Source organism: Lethenteron reissneri, chromosome 34, assembly GCF_015708825.2.
Source record: "Lethenteron reissneri isolate LAM-NWPU_2019-01 chromosome 34, ASM1570882v1, whole genome shotgun sequence".
Taxonomy (NCBI): domain Eukaryota; kingdom Metazoa; phylum Chordata; class Hyperoartia; order Petromyzontiformes; family Petromyzontidae; genus Lethenteron; species Lethenteron reissneri.
The window spans coordinates 4,028,157-4,039,192 of record NC_083812.1 but is presented as its reverse complement, the minus strand read 5'-3'; positions in this window follow the sequence as shown (position 1 = coordinate 4,039,192).

Below are 11,036 nucleotides of genomic sequence, written 5' to 3'. Positions count from 1 at the left end.
AAATAAACACCCGCCAGTTTCCATTCCGCACTCCTCTCTCTCACGCGCGCGCGTTCTCCTCCTGTAGCTTCAACAATGTCCCCTTTAAAATATTAAACAGTCTCTAGGACTCACCAAAAAAAAATGGGGGGAGCGGTGTGGGTGTGTTGGCCACAATGTTCCAGAGGAGTTTGATTGGGGCCCCACTTTCTAGTTGTTAAGTAGTTACCAGGCGGTTACAATGCCCCCCCCCATTGTGCCGTGCAATTATTCGTAATGTTTATGCAAATGTGCCGACTGTTGCTGTACTTCCTTCCTGCGGAGAGGTTTGGGAACGATGGGAAAAAGAACCCGACGTGTAATTACGATTCGACGGACCCTGAGACGAAGTTTTCTTCCTCGAGGAGACTTCCTTACTCTTGCTCTTAGGTTTTTTCGGTAAAGTCACGTAGATAAAAAATAAAATGAAAAAATTATAAAAAAATAAAAGTAATAATAGAACTAATTTTATTTTAAATAATTTTATTTTATTTCTATTATTTTTTAATTTTATTTTTTACCTACGTGACTTTACCGAAAAAACCCAAGAGTATGAATCCTTGCAGTCACGAAAGCTTCAAATCTAGAATTTCTAACTCTTCTTTAGACTCTGTTTGTGTTAACGCAAGTTTTCTGCCACGACCTCTCTCTTGCCGGCTTGCTTCATACGCATGCTGAGGAGGTCGTGGGTTCGACCCTGACGCCTGTATATTTGGAGTTTGCAATTTAGCTCCGTGATCGTGTGGCTTTTTCTCCGATGTCCTCCGGGTTTTCCCTTCCACATTTTAGAATCAACATCGTGCGTTTCGAGTATTTGGCCGCTATAAATGTCCACATGAGAAGCCACTTCTTCGTTGAGCTATCATTTATGATAGCCATGAGGCTTCTGAAAAACAGCTATGTAGCTCAGTGGGCCATACCTCGTTTAATATAAAAAAATATATATATAGTTTAGACTGGGATTCGAACCCGGATAGTTAAGCTTATATACTAGTGCACTAAGCACTGGCCCAGTAAGCCTAACCTGTGCTATTAGTAAGCACCCACGCCACCGCTAGAGGGTATATTGACCCCATTCTTACACACTGTCCAGACAACCCAAAAGATATACGAGTTCCCCACACTTTACCACACAAACACGTGACTTGCAAATCTACTAACTGTGGTGTACCCATTTACACATGCTGGGTGGACAGAGGTGGAATGGTGGTGGTATTCAGAAATGTGCCCAATGTTTCAACTGCCGCACCTGGAGATCGTACCGACGACCTCTGGACCCCAAGTCCAGTGTGATGACCTTAACACCATGGAATCGCATCATATGGTCTGAATACCTTAGTGTTCCTTCTTCCAACACACACAACAAAACAAATCGCCCTCTCAAAAAAATGAGTTACCCAATAAGCCTTTCCTGAACAGAAATTTTAAATAATAATTGAATATTCCATGTGTCACGTTCAAAGCATGACATGAATTTTCATAATGATGAGTCAAGCTCATGCCCCTCTTTCGTTTTCACGATTTGTCTCATCGCACAGAACCCATCCTGGGATGGTTCTCTGCCTTCACGCTGCCTCGCAGACCACGAATGTTTCCGTGGGCTATAAGAGCCCTTCCCAATCCGCAGTGAGCTTCATGCGCCCACGGCAGCCAGGGACGTTAGCGTGTACAACTCTTGTCGCTTAACTCAAAAAATTAACTTGGGACCAAAGCTGGGATGGTTGTCTGTATTCAGAAGGCCTCATAGACCACCAAGGCCACCGTGTGGGCTAAGAGCCCTTCACAATCCGCAGTGAGCTTCATGCGCCCACGGCAGCCAGGGACGTTAGCGTATACAACTCTTGTCGCTTAACTCCCAACATTTATTTGGGACCAAAAGCTGGGATGGTTGTTTGTATTCAGAAGGCCTCATAGACCACCAAGGCCACCGTGTGGGCTAAGAGCCCTTCCCAATCCGCAGTGGGCTTCATGCGCCCACGGCAGCCAAGGAGGTTAGCGTGTAAAGCTCTCTTCGCTTAATTCTCAATTCACCTGGGACCAAGGCTAGGATGGTTATTCTTAGGTTTTTTTTCGGTAAAGTCACGTAGGTAAAAAATAAAAATATTTTTTTTACCTACGTGACTTTAGGTTTTTTTTCGGTAAAGTCAAGTAGGTAAAAAAATAAATTACATTTTTTTTATTTTTTACCTACGTGACTTTACCGAAAAAACCTAAGAATATGAATCCTTGCAGTCACGAAAGCTTCAAATCTAGAGCTAGGATGGTTGTCTGCATTGAGGGGGCCTCACAGACCACCAAGGCTACCCGTGTGCTATAAGAGCCCTTCCTAATCCGCGGTGGGCTTGATGTTCCCACGGCAGCCAGGGAGGATTAGCTTGTAAACTCTGTCGCCTAATTCCCAAAATTCACCTGGGACCAAGGCTGGGATGGTTGTCTGCTTTCACGAGACCTCACAGACCACCAAGGCTACCGTGAGCTAATCCGCGGTGGGCTCGATGTGCCCACGGCAGCCAGAGAGGTTGGCTTGTTAAACTTAATTCCCACAATTCCCACAGGAGAGCGTCCGGTCTGTAGCGGCGCCTACACGTGATCTCCTCCTGACCTTTCCGTGACCCCCCGGTTAACGTTCCACACGTCACCCTCCAGCACAGACTTCTGTGGGGGATGCTGCCACCATGGTGTCATGTCGAGCACACTGGACTAGCAATCCAGAAGTCGCTCCCGGTTCGACTCGGCCTGCCATCGTGGCAGTTAAGACAATGGTAACATGCCCTTTGGTTCTTTCGGTAAAGTCACGTAGGTATAGAATACAATCAATCACGACGTTTGGGGTGCAACACAAGCGTCCGTCATCGGGTGGAAAAGTTTTCCCACCCGATGACGAACGTCGTGATTTTTTTTATTATATACCCACGTGACTGTACCGAAAAAAACAAAGAGTATAGATTCCTGCAGTCACGAAAGCTTCAAATCAAGAATGGTGACATGTTCTTCTCAATTTCTGCCCCACACCTCTGTACCACACAGCCGCAGTAAAACTTGGCACACCACCGTGAGTCGATTGATAGGTCGCGGCTGCGGTATAGTGTGCGTGCGGTACCACCACCTCTACTGTGATGGTCTGGCCGGTGTGGAAGAGTAGGCAACATTTCCAATGGAGAGCTTCTCTAGAGCGCCTGTCGGAGGCCCTTCCGCCAGCCGTGGCTCTGCAAGAGAGATGTAGAAAAAAAAACATCAATTCAAGGAGAAATGTATCTGTTCACAATAGGGAGTGAGTAAAACATCTATTTTGAGAGCTGGAATTTAGCCACGAGAAGTGATATACTACATTACATGTTTGTGTGTGCAGTCATTGGGGGTGTGGTTTGAGACCGTTAGCTCAAAGGTCAGTCCTCTGACCTCTGAGCCCTGGCCCACTTAAATTATATTTTTTGTAATGTACTCGAGTGTTAAGTACCTGTACATTGCAGTGAATGTAGCGCCTCTAGCGGCTGCAAGGGTAATATGCATCCATTGTTTACAATTAATGAACATGCATGAAATGTGATGGAGTTCATAAGTGAATCATAACATGCCGAACATGTTATTCCAACCCATGGAATAACATGTTTATGTTTATTAACAAGGAACAGAATAATCTCAGTGTTAGGTCGGTGTGAGTTTAAGATTCTATTTTGCTGTCAAATGTTTGTGGCATGTACATGTGCGTTGGATGTAAGCATTAAACGAACGTCAACAGTGTACAGCAATGTAAAAGCGGTCCCACGCAAGAAATTGCGTGGTCAATTTACTTGTGCCAATTCACATTTTTAGGCATTACACTTCGAGTCTATTAAAACTGACCTCTCCTCGCACATAAACATCATATTCGGGTTACATTTTGACATATATAAACATATTAGAACTGTTGATAAACCCATTAAAACAACCACTACAGTATTCGCCTGTTTACAAATAACTCGCATGAATGCAATGTATTCACGCGCAGTGGCGCATTTTTCATAATTTATTATTCCCGAGTGTGTGTTCACATGCCCGCTATTTTTAATGGTGTTACTAGAAGGGTTGGTATTTTTGTTCCCTCTCCAAATTAATTTTCACCAACACTTAAACGTCGTGTTTTGGTTTCACGCGGTGGCGTGCGCTAACCCTGCAACGACACGCATGGTTCAGAAAGCACGGGCTACTCAAGGAAAACGACGGAACATAAACGTCGCGAAGGGTGCAAAATAGACGTCGAGAGAGATGGCCACGCATGCTTGGAATGGCAACGAGAGACGGATGGATGAAGGAACGCGTGAAGTCAAGAACAGCCCCGCAGGTTATAAAGACTTCGCTCGAACCGTCAAGGAAGTCGGCGATGGGCTTGGACGGGGACGCGTCGCCACGACGGCTGACGCCTGGGTCGGTGGCGGAAGAATAACAACCAATATTCTTTGGGTCTTTCGGTAAAGTCACGTAGATGTGTGGAGATACAAGAGGGGTCAGCCTCTAAAGCCAAACGCAGAGGCTAACCTCTCTCTTTTTCTCCACCTGATGACGACCGCTTGTGTTGCGATCGAAGCGTCGTAGTTTTTTTGCAAAAAATGTTTAACCTATCTACGTGACTTTACCGAAAGACCCAAAGCATATGAATTCCTGCAGTCACGAAAGCTTTAAGTCAAGGTGTAATAATAACTAAGTGGCAGCCAAAGGCATGGAACGTGTCCTGATGAAGAAGCCCTCTTTAGGAGGTGGAAAGATGGATGAATTCACGGGTAGGTGCCAGAGGGAATGTGACGTGACATTCTACTCTTAGTTCTTTCGGTAAAGTCACGTAGGTAAAAAAATGAAATTAAAATAAATAAAGTAATTTTATAAATACTTTTATTTATTAATTTTAATTTCATTTTCTACCTACGTGACTTTACCGAAAGAACTAAGAGTATGAATCATTGCAGTCATTCGACGTTTATATTGTCAACGTTTCGTTGGTACTTGAAAATAAAACTAAAATATCCCGCGTAGCCAGTTACCCAGCTATAGTTTGCAAGACAGATCGGTGGTTACTGTCACCGTAGGACGAGAACGGCCACATCACAGTGAGCAGTGAACAGGCAACATAGGAACAGAACGCATCAGAGGTAGAGGCAAAAATAATGTGCAGATGACAACGCTTAACGATATGAACAATATTAACTGGCATGCTTGAACCAAAACACAAGATTGTGAGAGGTGGTGGTGGTGACTTGGGGAAGCCTTCATCCAGCAGTGGATTGACCACGGTTGATAACGAGCTCTGAGCTTCTCTCTTTGAACCTATTGGGGTCCCCCTTCTCAACTGTTGGGGGAGAAAAAAAAACCCAGAATGGAATGAAAACAAAAATTCTGCTGAGGTAGAGAGATACACGGTGGAGTGGGAAATCTAATCTGGTCCCCACCTCCACTCAGCCTGAACTGGCCCATTGTTGTGATGCTTATTAATTTATCCCTCCCCCTACACGCGAGTGTTGGTGGCGCAACGGAGCGTGCGTTTCCCGATCACTCAATATGATTAAGTCACCTTTTTAATTTATTTATATTTTATTATATATTTTTAAGTTCGCCTGTGCACCACGTGATAAGCGAGTGTTGGTGGCGCAGTGGAGCGTTCATTTCCTGAGCACTCAACATGATAAAGTCACCTTTTTAACCTGCTGCCAAGACCCTTGCTTGACGGGTGTTCAAAGGGGTTCTGGGAACAGCATTTTAAAACTGAGCGAAAATTAAGCCGAAGAAAAGTTTTAAATTATTGGTTTAAATATTTTTTGTACATCCCTATCATAATCGTCATAATCGTCATCATCAATATCACAAACATTCACTTTATAACGAGGTATACTCAACGTAGGCTTCCATGCGTATGTTTAAAAAAAAACTCATGATAAGGTCATAATCATCAAAAATAAAAATAAAACACTAATTAAAACGCGCGCATATCTCGCTAATCGGACGCCTTGTTCGATCATTGAACTCGAAGTCCCCTCCTTGTGTGTCACCATCAACAGGTGCGAACCTTGAGCGGCTGCTTGAGTCTGTTATATTTCGTTCACATCTGAAATGTGTTCATGTACAGGAGGGAATGTATGTATGTTAAATTTCTTTCGTGCCGTACGTAGCCAAACACGCTTATCGGAGGTGCGGGGGAAACACAACAAACTTAACACAAAAAGCAGTTCTAAATACAAGAGTTTTCAATCTAGATGATTTAAAAGTGCACAGCACCAGTGGCTTACTAATAACGGCAGGAAGAGCGTTCCAGACGGCCGCAGAAAAAGGTCATTTGAAAGCGCGCGATGCGGTGACCGTCTTTGTCTGATGGTTACACGCGTGTATGTTGAACTTCTTTCGCACCGTACGTATCCAATCGCGCTAGTTAGCCGCTGCTGCGAGGATGACCGGAGTTTGCGTGTGATGGTTTATGCACCTTGACGAAAATGGTGGCACAGTAGTTAAGGCATCGCCGCGCTACGAACCCAGTGAGCTGAGATGGAGGCTCAGTCCCAGCGAACATGGATGGAGAGGTGTTATCCACCCCTTCTTCACCAACACATCATGGCCAGCGTGGTGAAATATGCTCAAAACAACGCCCACGACTAGACATGGCATGGTACCGGCCTCCCTTCACCCAGGAATTGATTGGATTCACTCTTCGACACACTGGTGGGCTGAAGTAGTAATTATACAGGCGTCAGGATCGGGATCGAACCTACGACCTCCTGTATACCAGGTGAGGTAGTTAACATCTCCTAGCCACCGCGGCGTGTCCTGTTATGCCCAGGAATATTCTTCCTATTAAAGTGGATAATTGTCCAATTTTTTTGTTCCCACTTCAAAATGCATAATCGTTTCCAATTGATCCACACCATTTTCACGGTTAAGTGGCATTCATCCAACAAATGAATCACATCATCTGCATTTTTTTTTTACTTTTTTTTCCCACGGATAGAGTACATTTGTGGATAGCATCAGGATGCGCGATGTTCGTCCTCCACATCGCTGCTGATCAGAGGGCTCTTGTACAGCACGGTGTGCATCTCATGCACAGCCATAGGGCAAATTCGAAACACAGTGGCTAGTGTGCAATGGGGAGTGGTCTCAGCTTGGCCGGGTTGGTTAAAAGGGGGCCCAGAAGCCTCTGCGATTCCAATGCTTTCATATTCCTCCCTGGAAATGTTTTCAATTATGGCTCCATTCGAAGGAAAATTCCATCTGAAAAGGAACCCTTAGCTGCCTTCCCCTCTTGGGAGTAATATTAGGCAATAGAGCTCATTACTGGTACAGTATCCTTTGTAGTTGGACACAGATGTGCTCGGTAGAAGCCGGCACACATCGAGACGTCTACACTGTGCAGTACTTTGAGTAGATAATGGACCGCCTTGGCCGTTATGGATCTTTGGAAGCAATTGCTTATATAGGTGAATATGATTACTTAAGTGTAAAATGAGCCCTGGACATCATTGCACGGTTGTTGGGGAAACAAAGTCCAATAAAATAGGTTTTTTTTTTACTTATATCACCGAAAGAAAATAACGAAAGTGTTTTTATTTGGGGAATAAGAGGAGTTTAGGGATTTTTTTTTATTAATGCCCAGCAGCGGTAGCAGCTGTAAATCATGCACACGTTATGTAAAAATGCATACAAAAAGTAAACAATGTAGAAATACGCGAATAATTGTATTATTGAATTATCGACAGCTATTGCACGATTTTATTTAGAGAAATTCCGTATCAAACAACAACAGTGACATTTCAAACAAACAGCGGGCAGGAAGATGTTTTCCAAAAAAATATAAATACATACAAATGGACAACGTAGACCTCGTAGGCTGTGACCTAACAACACGGAATGCAGCCCGATCTCCTTCGACCCTCGAGGTAGAGAGGGGCTGGGTTTGAGCCAGGACCGCGCTTGGATGTAGCGAGCAGCACGCACACCAGGCTTGTCGCAGGCAGGGTGCAGGGCTACACGCGATAAGGGGCAGCGCACGAGACATCTCGCTTGTCCTGTACTCGTCTATGCTCCCTGCTGTCAGAAAACCCGCACTTGACCGGGAACGGGATGGCGAAGCGAGGGTCTAATTATTGCCCAGGACCCCTACACGGCGTGGGGCAAGGCCCTCTTACTCCAAGGAGAGAACGGACAAAGGTGGCTGTGACGCGATGCACAACGCTCGCGTCACAGAATCCACGGATGAACTTGCGATTTTTAATGGGAACTTGGCACTTTAATGTCAATTGAGGAGACGTCTGCAGGCATGGATGAAAATGAAACAATTCCTTGTAACAACTTGCTCGACTCGGGACACACACACATATATATATAAAATCTGTAATACGGAGCGCCCGTGCAATATTTGTGTTTGATCCATACAACTCGAGTTACATTTCGATTTAAAGCTTTCGTGACTGCAGGGATTCATCTTCTTGGTTCTTTCGGTAAAGTCACGTAGAATGGAAATAATGAAATAATAAAAATAAAACTTTTTTTATTTTATTTTATTATTTGCATTCTACGTGACTTAACTCGAGTTACGTTGCAACGAGAGAAAAAAAAGTTTAAATGAAAAAAAAACTCCTATACCAAAGACTCGCACTGAGCGCAGCTGTGCAGAATGTCAAGTGTTCTAGTCATGAACGTGTATGTATGTATTTGTATCTCTAGAGCAGTGGTTCTTAACCTTCTAGAGGGAATCATTGCGGAGGTTTTCCGACTCGCGAGTAACCGGGATAAAGGGGACGAGTGGAAATCACGCGCTGGACAGGGGGGAGGGGCGGGGGGGTGGGTACCTAAGAGGCCACCTCCTGAAAAGGGCCCACCTTGTTCCTGTCGGGGGCCCACCTTGTTCCTGTAGGGGACCCACCTTGTTCCTGAAGGGGCCCCACCTTGTTCCTGTAGGGTCCCCACCTTGTTCCTGTCGGGGGCTCACCTTGTTCCTGTAGGGGGCCCACCTTGTTCCTGAAGGGCCCACCTTGTTCCTGAAGGGGGCCCACCTTGTTCCTGTAGGGTCCCCACCTTGTTCCTGTAGGGTCCCCACCTTGTCCCTGTAGGGTCCCCACCTTGTTCCTGTAGGGGGTCCACCTTGTTCCTGTAGGGTCCCCACCTTGTTCCTGAAGGGCCCACCTTGTTCCTGTAGGGTGTCCACCTTGTTCCTGTAGGGTCCCCACCTTGTTCCTGTAGGGTCCCCACCTTGTTCTTGTAGGGTCCCCACCTTGTTCTTGTAGGGTCCCGACCTTGTTCCTGTAGGGGACCCACCTTGTTCCTGTAGGGGGCCCATCTTGTTCCTGTAGGGTCCACCTTGTTCCTGAAGGGGACCCACCTTGTCCCTGTAGGGGGCCCACCTTGTCCCTGGACCGTGCCGCGGCCAAACGGAACGGAGTCGGTGAGCTGCCACCTTTTCTGGAGCCGAGCAGGCGTGGAGGAAAGGCAATTTATTGTGCGGACCACTGGAGGACGGTTTTAATTTACCTGTGGGTCCGACGTGGCAACTGGTAACACGAGACACACGCGGGCGCAAGCGCTGCAAAAAAATCCCTTTATCAAATAAATAAATACTGTAACCTCTATTTTTTTCCCTCCCTTCTCCTTTTCCACGCGGGGTGACTTCACGTGATTTGGAAAGCGCCTCTGAGCGAGCAACTCTCGCTCCGAAATGTCGACATTTGGGAATAGTGTGTCCTTTTCTCTTTTTTCAATTCGGTGTATTCATTTGCGAGAACCGGTGCGTTTCAACACACACTCGCTCACTTCGCGCGAGAGGCTCGCCTTCATTGCGAGTTTGTTGGTTTAAACTGCTGACACACGGGTGGGTGACGAGGGTGAGAGTTAATAAATGAACCCGGCCACTTAGCGGCAGGCGGGCAATAGAGGACAGCCGACGCCCACCGGAGCTGCGTTGTGGCTCCCGAGGGCACTCGATTTCACCTCCCAAAAACCCAATTTCATCTTCTCGCAGACCAGATCGCTGCAAATTGTATCGCGCCAGTCGAGTCCGCGTGTCTGCGTTCGCAGCCAACGGCCGCATGTTGTCAATGCTTCTGTGATGACGACTTGACACAATTCTCTTGAGATGTCACTTTATTGAAGACACGTTCGCTTGATATCTGGCGGAGACCCCCACTACAACAGCCCCTGGTCTCCCGCGCATCTCCCCCTTTTATACCAACCGAGGCCACACCCCCCTTCTCGAACCTTCTCGCTGACTCTGGACGCTCGCTCCACCGGCAGACTCCACCGTCCTCTTCCGTCACCTGACCATGTTCCCTTCTCGATCATTCCCGTGGCCACCAGTCCCTTCGCACTCACAACTGATGCCTCTGTCATTACCTCCCGTGGCCACCACCAGTGCATTCGTACTGCAGGCTGACCTCACCTGTCATTACCTGCAGGCTGACCTCACCTGTCATTACCTCCCGTGGCCACTAGTCCTCTCACACCGCATGTAGGCCCCATTGTCATTTAACTTCTGTCACTCGTAAAAAAAATAACACCCTCAAATGAGGCTACTTGCCACTGGAGCCTATGCACTTAAAACATGTCAATTGAAGACTCATTTCTTTGAGAACTGCTTTTCGTATGAAGTTTGTCGCCCTTCCCCTGCACCTCCGATGAACACGCTTGGCTACGTACCCGTGCGAAATAAGTTCAGCATGCGTTGAACGTGAATCCCAGATCACTCACACACTTGCTTTCCCAACAGAGATAAGCTCTGCTGCGTACGTTGATCTTAGCGTTACAATTTCTAAGAAAAGATCAGCTTCGTAGTACGCCTGTGTGCGTGTGTTTCTTGTTGAGCTCCAAGGCATTCGGGCAAAAATAAAGAATGAGTAGAGCCTTGACACCCACTGCGGTGAACGGTATCGCTCAACTTATTATTATTATTGACCGGTTCACAGAAAGACGTTTTCCCTTGAAGTCTTTAAACAGAATTGATGGGTGGAGATGCCAGAGTGAGCAATATGTGACACACACGCACGCACTTACTCCATCTCCGCCTCTAA